A 19,564-nucleotide genomic window follows, 5' to 3' on the forward strand; every position below is an offset into this window, starting at 1 on the left:
GAACTCTAGCCAACTCTAGTTCATTTTTCTTGCCAATGTCGGCCAAATCATGGGCAACCAATACCTCAACCAAAATTTTGGTCATGACCCAAAGATTGGTCTTTGTTTGGATGGTTGCCATTTCTTTGGCATGCCAATGAACTCTAGCCAACTGAAGTTCATTTTTCTTGCCAATGTCGGCCAAATCATGGGCAACCAATACCTCAACCAAAATTTTGGCTACCCAATGCTTTGATGGGGCAATCTTGGGCACAAACCAAACATACCGTTGGTCGTGCCACAGCACTAACGCCACCCTCAGCAAACTGGAACCGACCGTGTCTAGCGACGATATGAGCGTGTCGCTCACCGCGGTCGCCGTGTCCAGAGGCGGTGCTGGAGCTGCGCCCCGTTGTTGGCCCCAACGACCCACATGAACGGTTGTCGATGGCGAGGAGGTCGTGGGCCAGCTCCTCCATTGGACTAGTCTGTGCTACGTCGTCCCGACGGGTGTGCCCCACATGTCTGTTTCCCTGTTTTCCCGACCATATTCGAGCGTCAATGCTCCGCGTTGCGCATTAGGCCTTTCACTATGTAGGACAAGCGAGACAACTTATTGTTTATTTGAGCCGTTCAAGTATAATCATGTGGCATTTGCTTATTTCTCATTCCTCTCCAACCCTCTTCTCCATCGATCATGTCGCCCTCCCATCGAGTCCATCCTCCCGCATGCCTCATTTGAACATTCCGACGAGTATCATTCGCATGTACCCACCCTAGTCGTCTTTCAATAGATCTCCGGACCCGGAGATGAAATTGAGAGGGAACGAGTGGGGGCACGTGATACCTAAGGTGGATTCAAAATTTTGAACCGGTGATGATAGCATCCGCAAATCATATATAAAGGGTATTCAATGTTCATTTCGTTTTTGAACATACAATATACTCCCTCCTATCCTTTCTACTCCCTCCTTCCATCTATATTGGGCCTAATGCATTTTTCAAGACCGCCTTTGACTATTGACAAGATTAATAGTACATGACATGTATAATGCGAAAATTATATCATTGGAAGCTCCTTTCACATACGAATTTGATGGTATGCTTTATTTAAGTTGCATGTCATATATTATTGCTCTACCTTTTGGTCAAAGTTAGCCTCGAAAACGCATTAGGCCCTATACAGATGGAAGGAGGGACTAGTTTACATATAAGTTTTATGTGTAGTCAAAGTATATCTACTTTGATAAAGAAAAGGTATCAACATTCAACAACGCCCAACCAATATTGTTAGATTCATACGTACTCCTAGATTTGTACTCGAGATGGTTTCCAATTTGACTATTGACAAGATTAATAGTACATGAGATGTATAATGTGAAAATTATATCATTCGAAAATCCATTCACATACGAATTTGACCGTATGCTTTGTGTAAGTTGCATGTCATATATTATTACTCTAACATTTGGTCAAAGTTAGCCTTGAAAAACGCATTAGACCCTGCATGCTTTGTGTAAGTTGCATGTCATATATTATTACTCTAACATTTGTGTAAGTTGCATGTCATATATTATTACTCTAACATTTGTTCAAAGTAGTATAGTGGAAGTGGATCCTCTGACGTAGGTATCCCTGCCTTACCCTCCCTTTCGGTCACTTACTGGTGGACCCCATGCTTGCTAGGCCCCGCATGTCAGTTACTCAATGGGTTCGGCCACGTCAGGGGATCCTCATCCGTAGTAATACTCCCTCTGTTTTTATTTACTCCGCATAAAATGGAGGGAGTGGTGGTATAATAAATGACGTGGGCGGGGGAGGGGGAGGGACGTCGGTTTTCTCTCAACTGCGGTCCCACAAGCGAGCGAAAACGCAAGACGAAGCGTGTTCCATTTGGTGGGCGACGTGGAGGGTCCAGCATGTCGGGCTGCAACGCAAATGCGACAAGAGCGATGTACAGTCAAAACCGATTGACCGGTCGTCACCGGAACCACTATTCACACCAGAACCTTCGCTGCTCGGTATATGCCAGCCACTGCCCTAAAACCACACCAAATCTCCAGCTCATTCCCCCACCTTTCGATCCCCTAGCCCGCATCAAGCGTCCCCTAGTTCACCGGAAAGCCATGGTGCACCGCAAGATCACTTACTACAAGATGCTGATGCTGGAGCGCCGCGCAGAAATCACGGTGGCGGTCGGCGCCACAAACCTCCGTTCCCAAGCTCGCTTTGCGGCGGTCCAATCCCTGAGTTCTCTGGAGCCAAGCTACAAGGAGGAGGAAGTTGATCCAATGTTCATGGCGGAGGTCGCGGCGCAGAAGGCCCCCGATGGGTATGAGACGATGGACGTCGACTTCGTGCCGGCGTTCGAGTCCCGCATGGTGCAGGCGGACCAGCGGTTCAACATGGTGATACTAAAGGAGGACCGGGAGGCAGAGGCTCAACTCAACGCAGAGTGTGTGCATGGGGCTGCCATCGAGGCTCTCCTGTAGGCGGAACCGGATGTCGTGGATGTGAACCGGGCGGCGGAGGCTCAACTTGAGGCGGAGCGCGCGGATGCCGCTGCCATCAAGGCCCTCCTGCAGGCGGAACCAGACGTCCTAGACTTGAACCGGGCGGCAGAGGCTCGACTCGACGCAGAGCGCGCGGATGCCGCTCTCATCGACGCCCTCCTGCAGGCGGAACCGGACGTCCTGGACTTGAACCGGGCGACGGAGGCTCGACTCGACGGAGAGCACGCGGATGTCGCTGCCATCGAGGCCCTCATGCAGGCGGAACCGAACGTCCTCGACTTGAACCGGGCTGTGCTCTCGTCCGTGCAGAGCGCCCGCATGCTCCACTTGAACGAGTAGCTGGAGGCCGAGGACAACGATGGTGCAGAGACACACGTCGGCAGAGACGGCTGGTTCACGCCGGCAGCCAAAGACGATGAGGCCGTCTCTTTCCGCGAGCAGTGATAGTTTTTCTTTATGTTGTTGTTTTCATGGATCTTTTGCTGTGTAAAAACATATATTTGTTATGCAAGTCGCCTGACTTGGGTCAGTCTACCATTTCAGGCGGTTGGATGAATATCCTACGTCTCCTAACCCTTCTTTCCTTCTTCCTCACCTCTTCTTCTTCCCCAACAGACCACCGCACGGGCCGTACGGATACTCCCCAACATGCGGTTGGATAAACATACTCTATGAACAAAAATTATGTGTCAGCGATAGGATGGCTGAGTTTGGTGTGTTCACATGCGACAACACGTGTCAGTGAGGGTGCGTTCCCTTGGTTGGGTTTGCGGCGTGCAGGAGCGACTGTGTGAGGGTGCGGTGCTACCGCGGCGTGCAGGAGCGACCGTGTGAGGGTGCGGAGCGACCGCGATAGCCGTGCGCAAGTGTACCTCCTTCTCATTTTGAAAACTTTAGGCAAGCTTGGCAAAAATGTGTGGCGAAATTTGGCAATGCAAGGCCTAGACCCACACAGGATAAGTACGTACTCCCACCGTTTCTTTTTAGTACGTACTAGGAGTACTAGTGTTAAAAAAGAAAGGCTGGGTTTTCCTTCGCGGAATTTAATCGATACAAATTCTTGTTTCACGTGTCAATTAATGTGTATTTTCTTCTCCAAAGACCAAAGAGCTAACCATCTCACTCCTCATCGCTTGATTCATGCAGCGCCATGCAAACCAACCTTCTCACTTCCGCATGCATGCAGGGGATATTAATGTCCTTGGTTGCTAACCCCATCAATTTTGCCTCGATTAGTGTTAGTGGCCCTTTCCAAATTGTAATTTTGATATACTGGCCTTGTGTACAAAAAAATGGAGGTAGTAACTATATTTGACTTCCTTCCCCATTGCGGTGACGTCGATGATATTTTTTTTGTGGTGGTTTGGCGAAGTGCGTTCGATGGAGAACACCATTTGCATCCAGGAAGTCCTTTACTAGTACTACTAGGAGTAACTAATGCGGTGAGATGGCTTCTCGAAGAAGACGATGGAGAAGCGGAGTCAGCGAAGAGTGAAATGATGGTTGCTTCGTCTGTACTTTTGTGATTTGATGCCTCACTGCTTTGTGATTTGTGATAGAAGGGACAGGGGAGTAGACTCTGTGCTCTATACTGTAGTACTACATGCGTCCAAGCATGGGAGAAAGAGGAGAGACGTTGCATTTTTCTATTCCTTCAATCAATCTATCACGGAGCTTCGGTTCCATCTTTTTCGCTTTGGCAACACCGTCCACAATGGTTCCCACGATGCCAAAAGCTATTTTCACATTTGGCTACACATTGTGGATGCCCTTAACCGTACCACTTGGTTTTGCTCCCGTGTGCTATCTATAAAAATCTCAATTATATTGATCTAAAAAATTATAGAATCGAGATTAGTAAAAAGGAGGTGATTTTGCCGCGCGGATGGCGGGGGAGGTTTGTTATTTGAGCAATGCTACATCCACGTAATGGTTTAGGTAAAGTTACGAACTGATGTGATGTGGTACTATTTGATTGGATTAAAGGAGAGGATTAGGCCCACCCCACCTAAAAATCAGGGGGGCATATATAGATTAGATGGAAAGTATACGTAGCAGCTACGTAGCCCTTTGTAAGTCTAGGATTAGGCTTCTTATTTTCGGAGGACGTTGTCCTGGTGGTTTGCTAACATGCGGTCCCACGTGTCAGTGCTTTACCAAGCCGATCCGCGTCCCACATGAGGCAGAACAACTGCAGAAGCAACACGTGGTTAAGTTGAAGAAGATGGGGGAGAAGCGGATTCAGCAACGAGTGAAATGATGGTTTCTTCGTCCCTCCAACTTAACTACGGGAAAGGTGCAGCTTTGTGATTTGACGCCTCATTGCACATTACTACGCCGGCGCCATGACTGGGGTGCTTCACCCTGGCTGCTCTGCACTGTATTCCGGTATGGCACGTGGACCCGGTAGCTTGATGTCCCACATGTCGGCGAAAGGGACTAGAAGCTTTATGAAAGCGAGCGCTCCACTCTTACGACGGAGGAGTAGACGGCACGACGGTCCAGTAAATTGTCACTTGTACTGTATAGTACTAGTATAGTTTTGCTGTTTCACACGATCCATCGATACAAACCCGATTAAACAGGAAAGGGCGGGATTTTTCCCGCGCGGTAGATGATACTGGCCATACATCTCAAAGGCAATTTTAATGTATGCAAACTGAATAATTATAAGTAACAATATGATATCTAGTAAAACTAAAAACACATATGATTTATTGTGTTAGAGTGTAGTAGTAGTGCTGTATTGCATAGTTGTTAGATGTAACATGCGAGAACGTGTAGAGATGTAGTTTTGGAGGGCCTACAGAGAGAAAAGCGTAATACGGTCACCGAACTTCAGAATAAGCTGATTACAGTCACTATATACGTTTTGCGGTGATTATACGGTCACTTGCTCACAGCTCAGCATCAGATTGCACTCTGTTGACCGGCCAAATAGTCTACGTGGCGCCATGTTGACTAGTTAAATTGACCACGTTCGTTGTGGGTCCCACCTATCAGTTCGGATAGGCAAAAGGTCAGATAAACACAAATTTACGCAGGCGCGACAAGACTCCAACCCGTGCGCGGGAATCACCTGGTTGTGTATGTGTCTGTCAGGGCCTGATGTGTGCGCATGCACGTGTAGGTTGAGCACTTGAGCGTGAGAGTGTGTGTTGGTCGTGTGGTGTACTGGTGTGTGCATGCATGCGTGCGTGTGTGCGTGTGAGTGTTGCGTGCGTGCGTGTGAGTGTTGCGTGCGTGCGTGGCTGCGTGTGTACGTGTGAGTGTTGCGTGCGTGCGTGGGTGCATGTGTTTGTGTGAGTGTTGCGTCGATGAAGTTTGTGTGCATGCGTGCGTGTGTGTATAATCACCACACCAGCTCCTGTGTGTTAAAACAGATGGCTCAGCATACCAATACAAGGCCACCTTGTCCGCTGTGCCCGCGGTCATGACTTCGAACCACTGTCCAAATATATTTTTGTCGTTTGTTTTCATTCTTATTAGCAAGATGCCCGTGCGTTGCACGTAACATCAAGATGCATTTGTATGATTTGTTTATCTTGTGAGAGAAAAGGATGAACGAGGGAAGGCCTTATTTGCAAATGTGGAGAGGTGTGTGGGTACCTTTTTGCAAAATTGCCATAGTTTCTTTCCTATCCATCAGATATAAATCGGACGGCCTATATTGCAGGATGGCAGGCACACCATCATCACCAACTCTGTTTTTTATAAGAGTGTATTTTATGTATTTTATAAGAGTGTAGATGTAGAGTAGATACAAGTCGACAGGTGGGCACGATGGTAGTGAGATAATGTGATGCAACACTAGAGGTGCCACGTGGAGCGTTTAACTGGTCAACTAGTCATGTCATGAGCAAATACAGAGTTGTACGGTGAGCCCGTGACTGCATAATAACCACTAAACATAAATGGTGACCATAATGAGTGGATTCTGAAGTCCAATGTACGTATCGTGCTTTCGCTTCAAATACTATGATCGTCATTGCATATATCGCGAGAGAAAGATGAAACATGCCTAAATTTTCTGGGGGGGCTTACTTTTAGAGGACCTGGAGATAGTTTTGTATGCATACGTGAAAGGGCGTACAGGGGGGGTATGCGATGGAGAGAGAGATGCTCTTCGTTTCTCTTTATTATGACTAACTTTGTATATAGTATAAAAATATACAAATCCACAGTGCGGAATAAATATCATTGTGGGCACCATGCAATGCAAATTAGCGTTCGTACTCCTCCATATAACTTTGTAATGTTGTATATATGTAGAAACTTGAAAATATTTTTGGCCACACTTTATTCAAAAAGAATGTTGTATGCGAAATAAACGTGAAGAGAGGGCTTTTTAGATCAATGGGGTACGTGATGTAACCTGTGTGAATGTGTAGTTGATGCATTTGGTGGGGCCTAGAGAGGTATGTGTGTGTATTACGTATTCGAGAGAGGCATGGATAGAGGGGCCGACGGGGGGGGGGCGTGGGAGAGATAGCACGAGAAATGAGAGTGGTCTAGAGAGAGAGAGAGAGACAAATATGACATTACGACAAGAGATTCCATTCCGTTGAGTGTGTATATGCAAGGGGGGAGGGAATAGAGGCACCATGAGAAATTTTCTATGTGTGTGGTGTTTGTGTTGGTATTTGTGAGTGTGAGAAGATAATGAGATGTGGGGGCAGAGGGTGTGTCACCGCGTGAGGTCCGGTGGGTCGAGGTGAGGCCCTTCGTTCTGTTCCGTCCTGCGCCACATTGGTTGGCCCGTGACGCATTTAAGAAGACCCATGGATGGCTAGTCGTACAAGACAAAGATAGCAGAATTGTGAAGGACTCTGTGTCCACTGACAAAGCCGTCTAGGATTTGTAACCCTAGGTTCTCTGACTAAGGTAACCCCTTTATCTCTGATATTACTATTCATCCAACCTAACTTTAAGGGGCATCCTACAGAATGCTCTGCTAGAATCATACTCGTCGATTAGGAAGAGAGGTGTGAGACAATGCGTGAGAGACAAGCGTAAAGATAATGTGCGTACATGAGACACGTAGGCAGGCCCATGTTTATAGAAAGGGTCGATGAGGATTGTGCGTGTGTATGTTTGCGAGAGGAAGAGTGCTTGTGATAAAGGTTAGTGAAAACAGTTGTAAATGGTTACGGGAGAGAGGGAGGGTTATATCTAGAGCATGTGTGCGAGAAAGACACCTCGGGAGAGAGTGTGTGAGCATGTGTGAGAGACCACCGACGGAGAGTGAAACTACACGTAAAAGACTGCTCTACACATTGATTAAAGATATAAATTGTATCCAAATATTAGGATGGGATCATGATATTTGCAATTCGCGTAAGGAGCGGTCATTGATCCATCAGACATCTAGATTCTATCAAATTTGAGCATGTCTATGTTATTATTCGACACAATTGATCCACATAGTTAGTATTTTGAACTCCAGACAATGCATCGCTTTAGCAATCAATATAAACGTGAGTATAGTTCACGTTGTGTGTGTAAAGCACATTATACATACGAAAGTTACACAATGGACATTATAAATAGCTACTACCTATGAACTAGCATACATTTGAATTCAAATTAAGGTGGTTTAAAAAATCGAATTCAACATGAAGTCCATTCAATTATTTGAATTTGATATCATGGCATTTGTAAACCATACCCAAATTATGGGGGCACCAATCTTTGCTCTGATTTTGTACATAATAGCATATGTAGTCGTGTACAAAATAGATTCAAATTTAGCTCCTCCATTCCAAAATAATCGTAGTTATAGGATTTTCAAGTGTCAAAATTTCAAAAAGAAGCGGATAATTTAATGAGGTTTTCAAACATACAAGGTCAAATATAACGTTGTATATTTAGGTCAATCCTCATAGTTCAAGAGTACTCTAAACGTGAATGCTTGTGTTTCAAAATTTCGAACGAAGTGCCAAAAGAGCCTCTACTCGCCCGAAACCGCGTGAGACCAATGTTTGGTAGTACAAGGAAATTACTTTTCTAATAACTCCGACCCGTGAAACCTACCGGCCCGACGTCCAAAGGTCTAAACCGGGGTAGGTTTGTAGCTTCATCTAGACGCCACACAACCACATCCGAAAAACATTCATACACAATGGCGCCTAAGCACACATGCGCGCGGCCGAAATCGCTCCCGCCCACTATTTGGGACACCTGGGATTACCATCCTACCCCCGACCCGCAGTAGGTCCCAAATTTAAGAGGGGGGCAAAGTTTGTACTTTCCCCAAATTTCAAACAAGCGCGTCTCATCTTCTGTTCAAAAAAGCCAAAAACAAGCGCGTCCCAAACCAAAACATGCTTCCCCCCCACCCGTCCGATTCCCCTTTCGTACTCCGTGGGCGCCAAAACTACCTCTCCACCAGCCGCGAAACCCCGGCGTCCTCTGTCCGCCACCCCATCCCACCCATCAACCGCCGCCCTCCTCCATCACGCTGGAGCCGATACCCCAACGTCGTCGTCCACCGCAACCTCAGCCACAACGCCCTCCACGGCTAGTAGTTGAAGCCGAGGCCGAGCCGTCCGTACCCGAGCCAGTTCAACCACGCCGTCCTGTGCCTCACCGCTGCCGCTCCAACTTCGCCACCCTCCACCGCACCGGAGCTGTTCCTGCTACGCCGTCCTTCGCCGCCTCGGATCTACTTCCCCTCTGCCGACATACGACCACGACAACACAGTCAACAATTTGGCTATGGGTTCGTCCAAGCATGCACCCTCCAGAACATCGGTTTCCCTGGTAAAAACAAGAAGATCGGCGCGACATGTGGGGGTGACCACACCGGCAACCGAAAAAGGTACTCCTCTTCCCTTATTCATGCAAATCTTACGTCTCTGCTTGCACGGTATTCATCCCACAGAAGACACTAGTTGACCGCTTCTTCTTGATACTAGATGTTCCTAGTAACTCGCGATGCACAAGGTTTCTCCTCATATACTATTTCACCTTAGCTAGAGGTCCGTCGCCCCCCCCCCCCGAATTTCAATTTCTGGCCACTTGATTCCCAATTAACAGAAGCATTCCCCGGTGTAACAGGCGCTAGTACGCCTATTACGCCAGGAAGCAGCGCCTTGGTGTTTATCATAGGGGCGTGTGCGGCCTAGAGCTGCTGGCGCCCGATCTGGAGGTCGGCCGGGATTAAAGGGATGGCCTGGGGGCGCTGCCAAGCATGGCGGTGGTGTGAGGTCGATGGGAGGGCGGGGTGGCAGAGGCAGGGGTCTAGGCTGGTGGTCGCTCGCGGTTCGAGAAAGATCATCAACAGTGACTGGCGGGAGGTAGACGAAGGCCATCTGCCCGTTCCTTATAGATCAGACAGTTCATTAAAAAATATCGACTGACCTATTTATTTTTAGTCGACTGTTATCTTAGATATGACCACATGTGGTGGTGTGCTGGAGGAGTACCTGCATTTCCTGTGCTCATATATTACAAAATCATACGGAGTAGAATCTAATTTTGTTTGCCATGCAATGTTGTAGAGCTATCATATGTCTCCTGTCATTTATTTTTCAGCCACCTGCTATCTGCTACTTTTACAGTGCACTAGTTCTGCACACACTTCACCCTTACTCTCACTGTTGTGTTTTTATGCAAGGGTATTTCAGACTCTGCTGCCATGAGAGAAGCCAAAAAGAAAAGATATAAGTCGCTCCAGCTTGTTGTGCGGCTAGGCAAGACACGTTTCAACGCTTTAATGGGTGAAGTGTCAGCAGATGGAGACGGCGAACGTAGCTCTGGAGTTGATGACCTCGCTCGCAATGAACCACCATCCCAGGTGCTTGCTTTAACTTCACGGTGTCATATGTGGTTGCATGTTCCATATGGTGTCTAGCTTGTATTCGAAAGGCCAAAGTCGATAAGATAAGGAAAGATAATTTTTTTACATGAACCACCATCCCGTGAGCACCAGAAGACAAATAGCTAGTCAGGGCACTGGCCGAGCCAGTGACAAGCCCAGCAAAGATAGGCATCACCTAGAAGCCAACTAAAAAGCTGCGATGGGGGCGAAGCAGCCCACCTCCCACCAGGCTCTCAGGTCCTAGATGATCATGCTCACCACTCCAGCCGGATGTCTAGCTTGTATTGCTTCCAATTTGGTTAAATTGCATCTGCTTAGCTTACACATTATACCTTTGAATATGACATGCCTTTCTGTTTTTGGTACATACTAGTACATCTGTGTATTAACCATGTTCTTACATCAAACTAATGTTCTTGTGTATCCCTCATCAATCACTTATGATGAGGCAGGCGGGCAAGGGGACTACTCCCGACATGATTCTCAAGAAACAGAAATGCTACATGAAGATAGTGAACGTAGCTCTGTAGTTGATTACAGCATGTCCCCTACACTAGCATCGCAGGTGCTTGCTCTAACTTGGTAGCGTGATATGTGGTTGCATGTTGCATATGGTGTCTAGATTGTAATTCTTCCAATCTGGTTAAACTGCATGTGCTAGTCTGCTTAGCTTATACATTATACCTGTTAATGTGACATGCCTTCCTGTATTTAGTACATAGTACATCTATCTAGTAAGCATGTCCTTACATAAAACTATTGTTTTTTTGTATTCCGCATCAATCAACATGACGAGACACCTTTAGTATATGCAGTGCGATATTAGTTGCATCTTTCATATGATTTATAGCATGCGCTGCTTCTAATTTGTTGAAATTCCATTTATGATGGGATGCTTTTAACTTGGCAGAGTCATATTGGTTGCATCTTTCATGTGGTGTCTAGCTTGCATTGCTTCTTATTTGCTGGAATGGTTTCTGCTTAGTTTACACAAACAGTTGTGAACATGCCATGTCGTCCTGTTTTTCGTACATATTCCATCCTGGTATCATGTGTTTGCCTTACATCAAAGTAGTGATTGTCAGTATCATGCATGAATGAATTCTGAAGAGACAATTTTATTGCTTTTTCTTGTCGGTTTTACTTGACAATTCAAAATCAATAAAGCGGAAGGAAGTTAGCAAGGCAGCGGATAAAGGTGCTCCTTCCGAACGGAGGGCCTCTACAGTTTCTACTCCTCCACACCCCCAAGATGTTTTCCAAGACAACACATGCATAGACACTCAACAAAGCTGTGTTTATGATGAGCACGTCTCCCCTAGTGCAGCATCACTGGTGCTCCCTCTAACTTGGCACTGTTATATGTGGTTGCATGTTATGTGTGATGTCTAGCTTGTATTGCTTCTAATTTTGTTGAATTCCATCTGCTTACTTTACACATTATACTTGAGTAAGACACGTGTTCCTGTGTCTAGAACATACAATATCTGTCTATCACACCATGTTCTTACATCATATTACTACTGTTGTGTAACCTGCAACAATCACTTATCATAAGACACGTTCTTTTCTAGCTTGTACTACTAATTTGTTGAAATGGCACTTATGATGAGACAGTTTTAACTCGGTAGAGTGATATTCGTTGCATCTTTCATATGGTGTCTAGCTTTCATTGCTTCTAATTTGTTGAAATGCCTTCTCCTTAGTTTACACATCATAAGCTGTGAATATGCAATGATGTGAATATGCAATGGCACTAATGATGAGAGACCTCTAACATGGTAGTGTGATGTTGTTTGCATCTTGCATATGATTTATTTCTTGTACTGCTTCACATTTGTTTAAACGCCATTTATGATGAGACACTGTTAACTTGGCAGAGCGATATTTGTAGCATCTTTCATATGGTGTCTACCTTCCATTACATTGCTTCTAATTTGGTGAAATGTCTTCTTCTTAGTTTACACATCATAGTTCTGGTTATCTCTTCCGTCCTGTTTTTCATACATATTACATCCTCCTATCATGTGGTTGTCTAACATCAAAGTTCAGTTCGTCTGCATCACGCATCAATTTGTTATGAAGAACTAAATTGTTATTCGTTTTTCTTGTCGGCTTGACTTAACATGGCATAGAGAAAGAGGAAGAAACACAGAATGGCAGGGAATGAGAAGTGGATGAATCCTGCAGATTCTGCTGGTACTGATGGTGCAATAGAAGGTCAAAGTCCAGCAGAAAATTCTACAAACACGGCATCCCATGCTACACGAGTTGCAAAAAAAGACAAACAGAAACAAATAGCTGTCACCAAACAAGCAGAGACAACCCTAGTTCTTGCAACACCTACCACAGTACTACCAGCTGCACGACGTACTCGTGCGTCAACTGAGCTAGCAGCACGTTCCCAAGCTCCCTTGCCACCTGACACTACTTCCCAAGCACTCTTGACACAAGACGAGTTGGCAATATCAGATGAACCTTGTGAGCTTCAACAGCAAGAAGGTAGTTGCTGGAGTCAAGTTACAGTTGCATGCTTCTTTATATGTAGTCTCACAGTTTGATGTACACTAACACTTCCTATGTTTGTTGTTGGACTAGCACCTAGGCGCAAGAGGAAACAAACATTAGGGATAATGCTCGATAGATTAACTAAATCCAGAGGAGGAAGAATGGAGATCCGTTTTGAGGCAGGTTTAAAAAGGCCACGTGATGCTACAGGGTCAGCCAAGTTAGTATCAGAGGCAGCGGTTGCTGTTAGGTGTCATGTACGTATCCTCCCAACATGGATTCAGTACAGGAATGACAAAGACGAAACCCAGTTCAACACCTTCCTCGACCATTTATCTGTAAGTATGGTTATGTATGGAAACTAGTAATATCGTCTTGCTCTGTCCAATACTTTCTAGGTTGCTGATAATGAGACTCTCATAATTTTCAACAGATGAGGTTCAAGTTGGATAGCCAAGATGATGCAACCAGGCAAGCTTGCACCCATGTTTTCAAGTCTACTCTGCGACAGTATCGATATAATTTGAGGAAAACTCACTTTGAAGGCAAGGCTAACAGTGAACTTGCCCAAACATCTCCAGTGGAAAATATATCTGATGAAGACTGGAGAGGCCTCGTTGAACACTGGTCCGATCTGAAGTATCAGGTACATTATATATATATATATGTCATCAGATCACATGTTGAAGTCCTATTTATGCATGTGCCATACAAATCTATCTTCTTGTAGGTGAACTGTTCAAAGAACAAGGCCAACCGTATGAAAGTGAAATTCCAATAGACGAAAGGATCTCGTAGCTATATTGCACACTGCGAGGCTCTTGTCATTAGCTGCTGTTTCTCTCTTTTCGCTGTACCATATTATCAGATCTATATTGACTTGTTCGAAATGCAGAGGAAAGCCCGCAAGGACCAAAAAGTACCTGAACCAACTGCTGTGGAAATCTTCAAGGACTGTCACACCAGCAAGAAGAAGGGCATGACTACACCAGTCAAAGCTGCTGTTGTAAGTCCTTAATCCTCATGCCTTTTAACTACTACTTACTCTGACTTGTGCCTTGAACTGCATGGTTTGCAGCCAATGTCTATTACTCTTTTCAATTTTATACACAATTGTCTTAGCGTATCATTGCACCTTACAAGGTTTAAAAGAGAGGAGTGATGTTCCTTTCATCTTGACCCGTAATCTAGTTCTGTGCTGGACTTGCCCACACAATGGTACAATTGCCTGTTTGTCTGTTCTCAGTTGTTTTGTGATATGAATGACGTCATACTATGCTTACCGTATTATAAACTTCATCTCTTCATCCTTAGCCCTCAATACAATGTGAAGAAATATACAATACATTAGCGATGGTACATGGTCATATGTTTGGAACCTGGTTTTATTATGTACTTTGCAATAAAATACAACTAATATTTTACATGGGTTCACTAGAATAAGTTCTGTATATAGACCAAAGCTATTTTGTTTGGTTTCGCTGCCTCCTTAATATCTTCTGTTCTGGTACTACTAATGTAAAACCTCAACTTTTCAGCGAGCTATGGAAAAAATGGTGGAACCTCCACCTTTTGAAGGTGGCGAGGCAACTATAACTGCAATGTCAGCTCTTGCTACAGTGGGTCAGTACCTGTCCACTAACAGTGCCAAAAGCACGTTCCTGCGTAATACTAGGTTGGTTGTTAAGACAATATCGTCCAAACTGCCTCATGATCAAGATATGCAAGCTCAAAGCAATGTTGTATCTGCACTCCAGACAAAAGTCCATTCCCTAACAGAGACCCTTTGTGAAACAAGGAGAAACATTGCTCAATGTCGTCAAGATATGCATGGTTTTGAAACCAGACTATCATACATTTGCTATGTTGTTCAGGAGCCTAGGGGAAATGAAGGCGAGGGTTATGGTGCTCCATCGGACAATACAGCATGAAAACGTAACAGTCAGGTCAAATGAACCGAGCTTCTGAACTTCTAGTGGTGCATTTATCTGCTAGACTGTTAAGTTTTATGCCAACCTTCCTTTTGTTATATAGTTGTAATTTGTTTTGGTGCGATACAAAATGTATTCTTAACGTGCAGCCACCGCCTGAAGAAAACAGCAAGCCATTTTTGTATAGTGTAGGGTGTTCCCTATATTTGCACTGGTGGCGATCTTTGATGCCGAGTGGATGTAATCTGTGCAATCGCCTTAATAGCCTAGCGTTAGTTTCAGCCTTATTTATTTCCTAGTCTTCTTTTTCCCTAGTTTGCTAGTGGCCGCAACTACCATGGGCCATATACGGGTCGTAGGATCCATGGGTCACCTACGGGCCGTCGATAAATGGGCCTGTAATCGGTGGGCCTCGGGCCATCGGATAAATGTGTCTACATGGGCCATAATCAGGCGTAATTGGTATCGGCCCAGCACGGTAACATTCCGTCGTAGGACAGCAAAGGCTTAATTCTGTCACATGCATAACGGGTCGTTAATGGGCCAGAATATAGGACGGGCTGGAAACGGGGCAAAGGGTTAACAGGCCAGAAACGGGCCGACTCTTGCCATGGGCTGATTTTGGCCCATTAGGGTAACACGCCAGTAACGGGTCGACTCTTGCCATGGGCCGAATTTGGCCCATTAGTGGAATAGGCCAGTAACGGGCCAGAAGTAATCGAGGGCCGAAAAGGAGCCCAAGAATGTATGGGCCGTCAATAGGCCGAAAGCTAACACGGGCTAGAAACGGCCCATGTAAATCACGGGCCGTTAACGGGTATAAAGAAAATTACCGCTCATTATGGGCTAGACTCCCCGTGGGCCTGTAATGGGCCGAAAGATACGAAGGCCTCATATGGGCCGAAAGACGTCGTGGGCCATACATGGGCCGAAAGTGAAATGGGCTGGTATTATATTCGACGGCCCACATGACGTTGTTGGGCTGATTTCATTTAGGGCCTAACGGGCCGTGAGTTAACGGGCCATAAAATGGGCTATTTGCAAAGAGACCGTTAACAGGCTTTTCATGGGCCAGCCCGTTAACTTTTGACCAAGTCAAACGGGCCGGCTTTGTAAGCTAAATGGGCCACTGTTGGGCCGTGCCACCTGTTGACATAACATAGGCGCCTAACTGACCCACTGACGAGCTGACATGTGTTTCGTCCGGCCAATAAGAATTTTACACGTGGAAATTTCCCATTGGTCGGGGCTGTTAAAGGGTTATCGGATCCAAAACCCAACCCGATAGCTTAACGGCGTTCTGTTACAGTGGATGCCATGTGTCGGTCACCCTTGACGAAAGCACTTCTGTGACGCGCGATTTATCGTCATGGAAGTGGACACTTCCGTGATGATAATTTTGGTAATGTCATGGAACACTTCTATGACAGCACAGGTATGACTATCTTGATTCTGTCATAAATTTTTCATGGATGTACATGCATGACAAAAAAAGTGACCTACTGTGACAAACATGTATCATCACGGAAGTGTATTTTTTTGTAGTGCAAGTTTCCTCTCTATGTGCTTAAAGCTTTGAAGTTATGCTTGTTTTACCCTCCTATGCTAGTTAATTATTGTTCCCACAAGTTGTTTGCTCACAAAATCCCTATGCATAGTAAGTGGGTTAGACTTAAATGTACTAGTTATATTCTTCATGATGCTCTCTTTATGTTTCAATTCTTATCTTTTATGTGAGCATCATTGAAATCATCATGCCTAGCTAGGGGCATTAAAAGATAGCGCTTGTTGGGAGGCAACCCAATTTTATTTTAGCTCCTTGCTCTTTGTTCCTGTTTATTAATAAATAATTCATCTAGCCTCTGTTTAGATGTTTTTTATGCTTTTAATTAGTGTTTGTGCCAAGTAAAACCTTTGGGAAGACTTGGGGAAAGTCTTGTTGATCATGCTGTAAAAAACAGAAACTTTAGCGCTCACGAGAACTGCTGCCATTTTTATTTGGAGAGTGATATTTAGTTAATTATTTTTGAAGATGATTAATAGATAAATTCCTCAGGTCCAGAAACTTATTTGAGAATTTTATGAGTTCCAGAAGTATACGTTTGATCCAGATTACTACAGACTGTTCTGTTTTTGACAGATTCTGTTTTTCGTGTGTTGTTTGCTTATTTTGATGAATCTATGGCTAGTAAAATAGTTTATAAACCATAGAGAAGTTGGAATACAGTAGGTTTAACACCAATATAAACAAATAATGAGTTAATTACAGTAACTTGAAGTGGTGATTTACTTTCTTATACTAACGGAGCTTACGAGTTTTCTGTTAAGTTTTGTGTTGTCAAGTTTTCAAGTTTTGGGTAAGGATTCGATGGACTATGGAATAAGGAGTGGCAAGAGCCTAATCTTGGGGATGCCCAAGGCACCCCAAGGTAATATTCAAGGATAGACAAGAGCCTAAGCTTGGGGATGCCCCGGAAGGCATCCCCTCTTTCGTCTTTGTTCATCAGTAACTTTACTTCGAGCTATATTTTTATTCGCCACATGATATGTGTTTTGCATGGAGCGTCATGTCATTTTCTTTAGTTTTTCTTGCTGTTTGAATAAAATACCAAGATCTGAAATTATTAAATGTTAGAGAGTCTTCACATAGTTGCATAATTATTCGACTACTCATTGATCCTCACTTATATTTTTCAGAGTAGTTTGTCATTTGCTCTAGTGCTTCACTTATATCTTTTAGAGCATGGTGGTAGTTTTATTTTGAAGAAATAGATGAACTCTTATGCTTCACTTAGATTATTTTGAGAGTCTTAATAGCATGGTAATCTACTAAAATCCTAATATGCTAGGTATTCAAGAATAATAAAATTCTCTTATGAGTGTGTTGAATACTATGAGAAGTTTGATACTTGATGATTGTTTTGAGATATGAGGATGGTAATATTAGAGTCATGCTAGTTGAGTAGTTGTGAATTTGAGAAATACTTGTGTTGATGTTTGTGATTCCCGTAGCATGCACGTATGGTGAACCGTTATGTGATGAAGTCGGAGCATAATTTATTTATTGATTGCCTTCCTTATGAGTGGCGGTCGGGGACGAGCGATGGTCTTTTCCTACCAATCTATCCCCCTAGGAGCATGCGCGTAATACTTTGCTTTGATAACTTGTAGATTTTTGCAATAAGTATATGAGTTCTTTATGACTAATGTTGAGTCCATGGATTATACGCACTCTCACCCTTCCACCTTTGCCAGCCTCTCTAATACCGCGCACCTTTCGCCGGTATCATACACCCACCATATACCTTCCTCAAAACAGCCACCATACCTACCTATTATGGCATTTCCATAGCCATTCCGAGATATATTGCCATGCAACTTTCCACTGTTCCATTTATTATGACACACTTCATCATTGTCATATTTCTTAGCATGATCATGTAGTTGACATTGTATTTGTGGCAAAGCCACCGTTCATAATTCTTTCATACTTGTCACTCTTGATTCATTGCATATCCCGGTACACCGCCGGAGGCATTCATATAGAGTCATACTTTGTTCTAGTATCGAGTTTTAATTCTTGAGTTGTAAGTAAATAAAAGTGTGATGATCATCATTCAATAGAGCATTGTCCCAAAAAAAGGGAAGGCCAAAAAAATGGGAAGGCCAAAAAAAGAAGAGAAAGGCCAAATAAAAAAAGGGGAAGGCCAAATAAAAAAAGGGGCAATGTTACTATCCTTTTACCACACTTGTGCTTCAAAGTAGCACCATGATCTTCATAGTAGAGAGTCTCCTATGTTGTCACTTTCATATACTAGTGGGAATTTTACATTATAGAACTTGGCTTGTATATTCCAATGATGGGCTTCCTCAAAATGCCCTAGGTCTTCGTGAGCATGCTTTCATATACTTATAGCTCTAGTGCATCCATTGCATGGCAATCCCTACTCACTCACATTGATATGTATTGATGGGCATCTCCATAGCTCGTTGATATGCCTAGTCGATGTGAGACTATCTTCTCCCTTTTTGTCTTCTCCACAACCACCATTCTATTCCACCTATAGTGCTATGTCCATGGCTCACGCTCGTGTATTGTGTGAAGATTGAAAAAGTTTGAGAACATTAAAAGTATGAAACAATTTTTTGGCTTGTCATCGGGGTTGTGCATGATTTAAATACTTTGTGTGGTGAAGATAGAGCATAGCCAGACTATATGATTTTGTAGGGATAACTTTCTTTGGCCATGTTATTTTGAGAAGACATAATTGCTTTGTTAGTATGCTTGAAGTATTATTATTTTTTATGTCAATATAAACTTTTGTCTTGAATCATGGATCTGAATATTCATGCCACAATTAAGAAGAATTACATTAAAATTATGCCAAGTAGCACTCCGCATCAAAAATTCTTTTTTATCATTTACCTACTCGAGGACGAGCAGGAATTAAGCTTGGGGATGCTTGATACGTCTCCAACGTATCTATAATTTTTGATTGCTCCATGCTATATTATCTACTGTTTTGGGCAATATTGGACTTTATTATCCACTTTTATATTATTTTTGGGACTAACCTATTAACCGGAGGCCCAGCCCAGATTTGCTGTTTAATGCCTATTTCAGTGTTTTGAAGAAAAGGAATATCAAACGGAGTCGAAACGGAACGAAATCAACTGGAGAAGTTATTTTTTGAAGGAACACACCTGATGGACTTGGACCCCACGTCAGAAGAGACACGAGGTGCTCACGAGGGTGGGGGGTGCCCCCCTAGGGCGCGCCCCCTGTCTCGTGGGACCCCCGTGGCTCCTCC

Source organism: Triticum dicoccoides, chromosome 2A, assembly GCF_002162155.2.
Source record: "Triticum dicoccoides isolate Atlit2015 ecotype Zavitan chromosome 2A, WEW_v2.0, whole genome shotgun sequence".
Taxonomy (NCBI): domain Eukaryota; kingdom Viridiplantae; phylum Streptophyta; class Magnoliopsida; order Poales; family Poaceae; genus Triticum; species Triticum dicoccoides.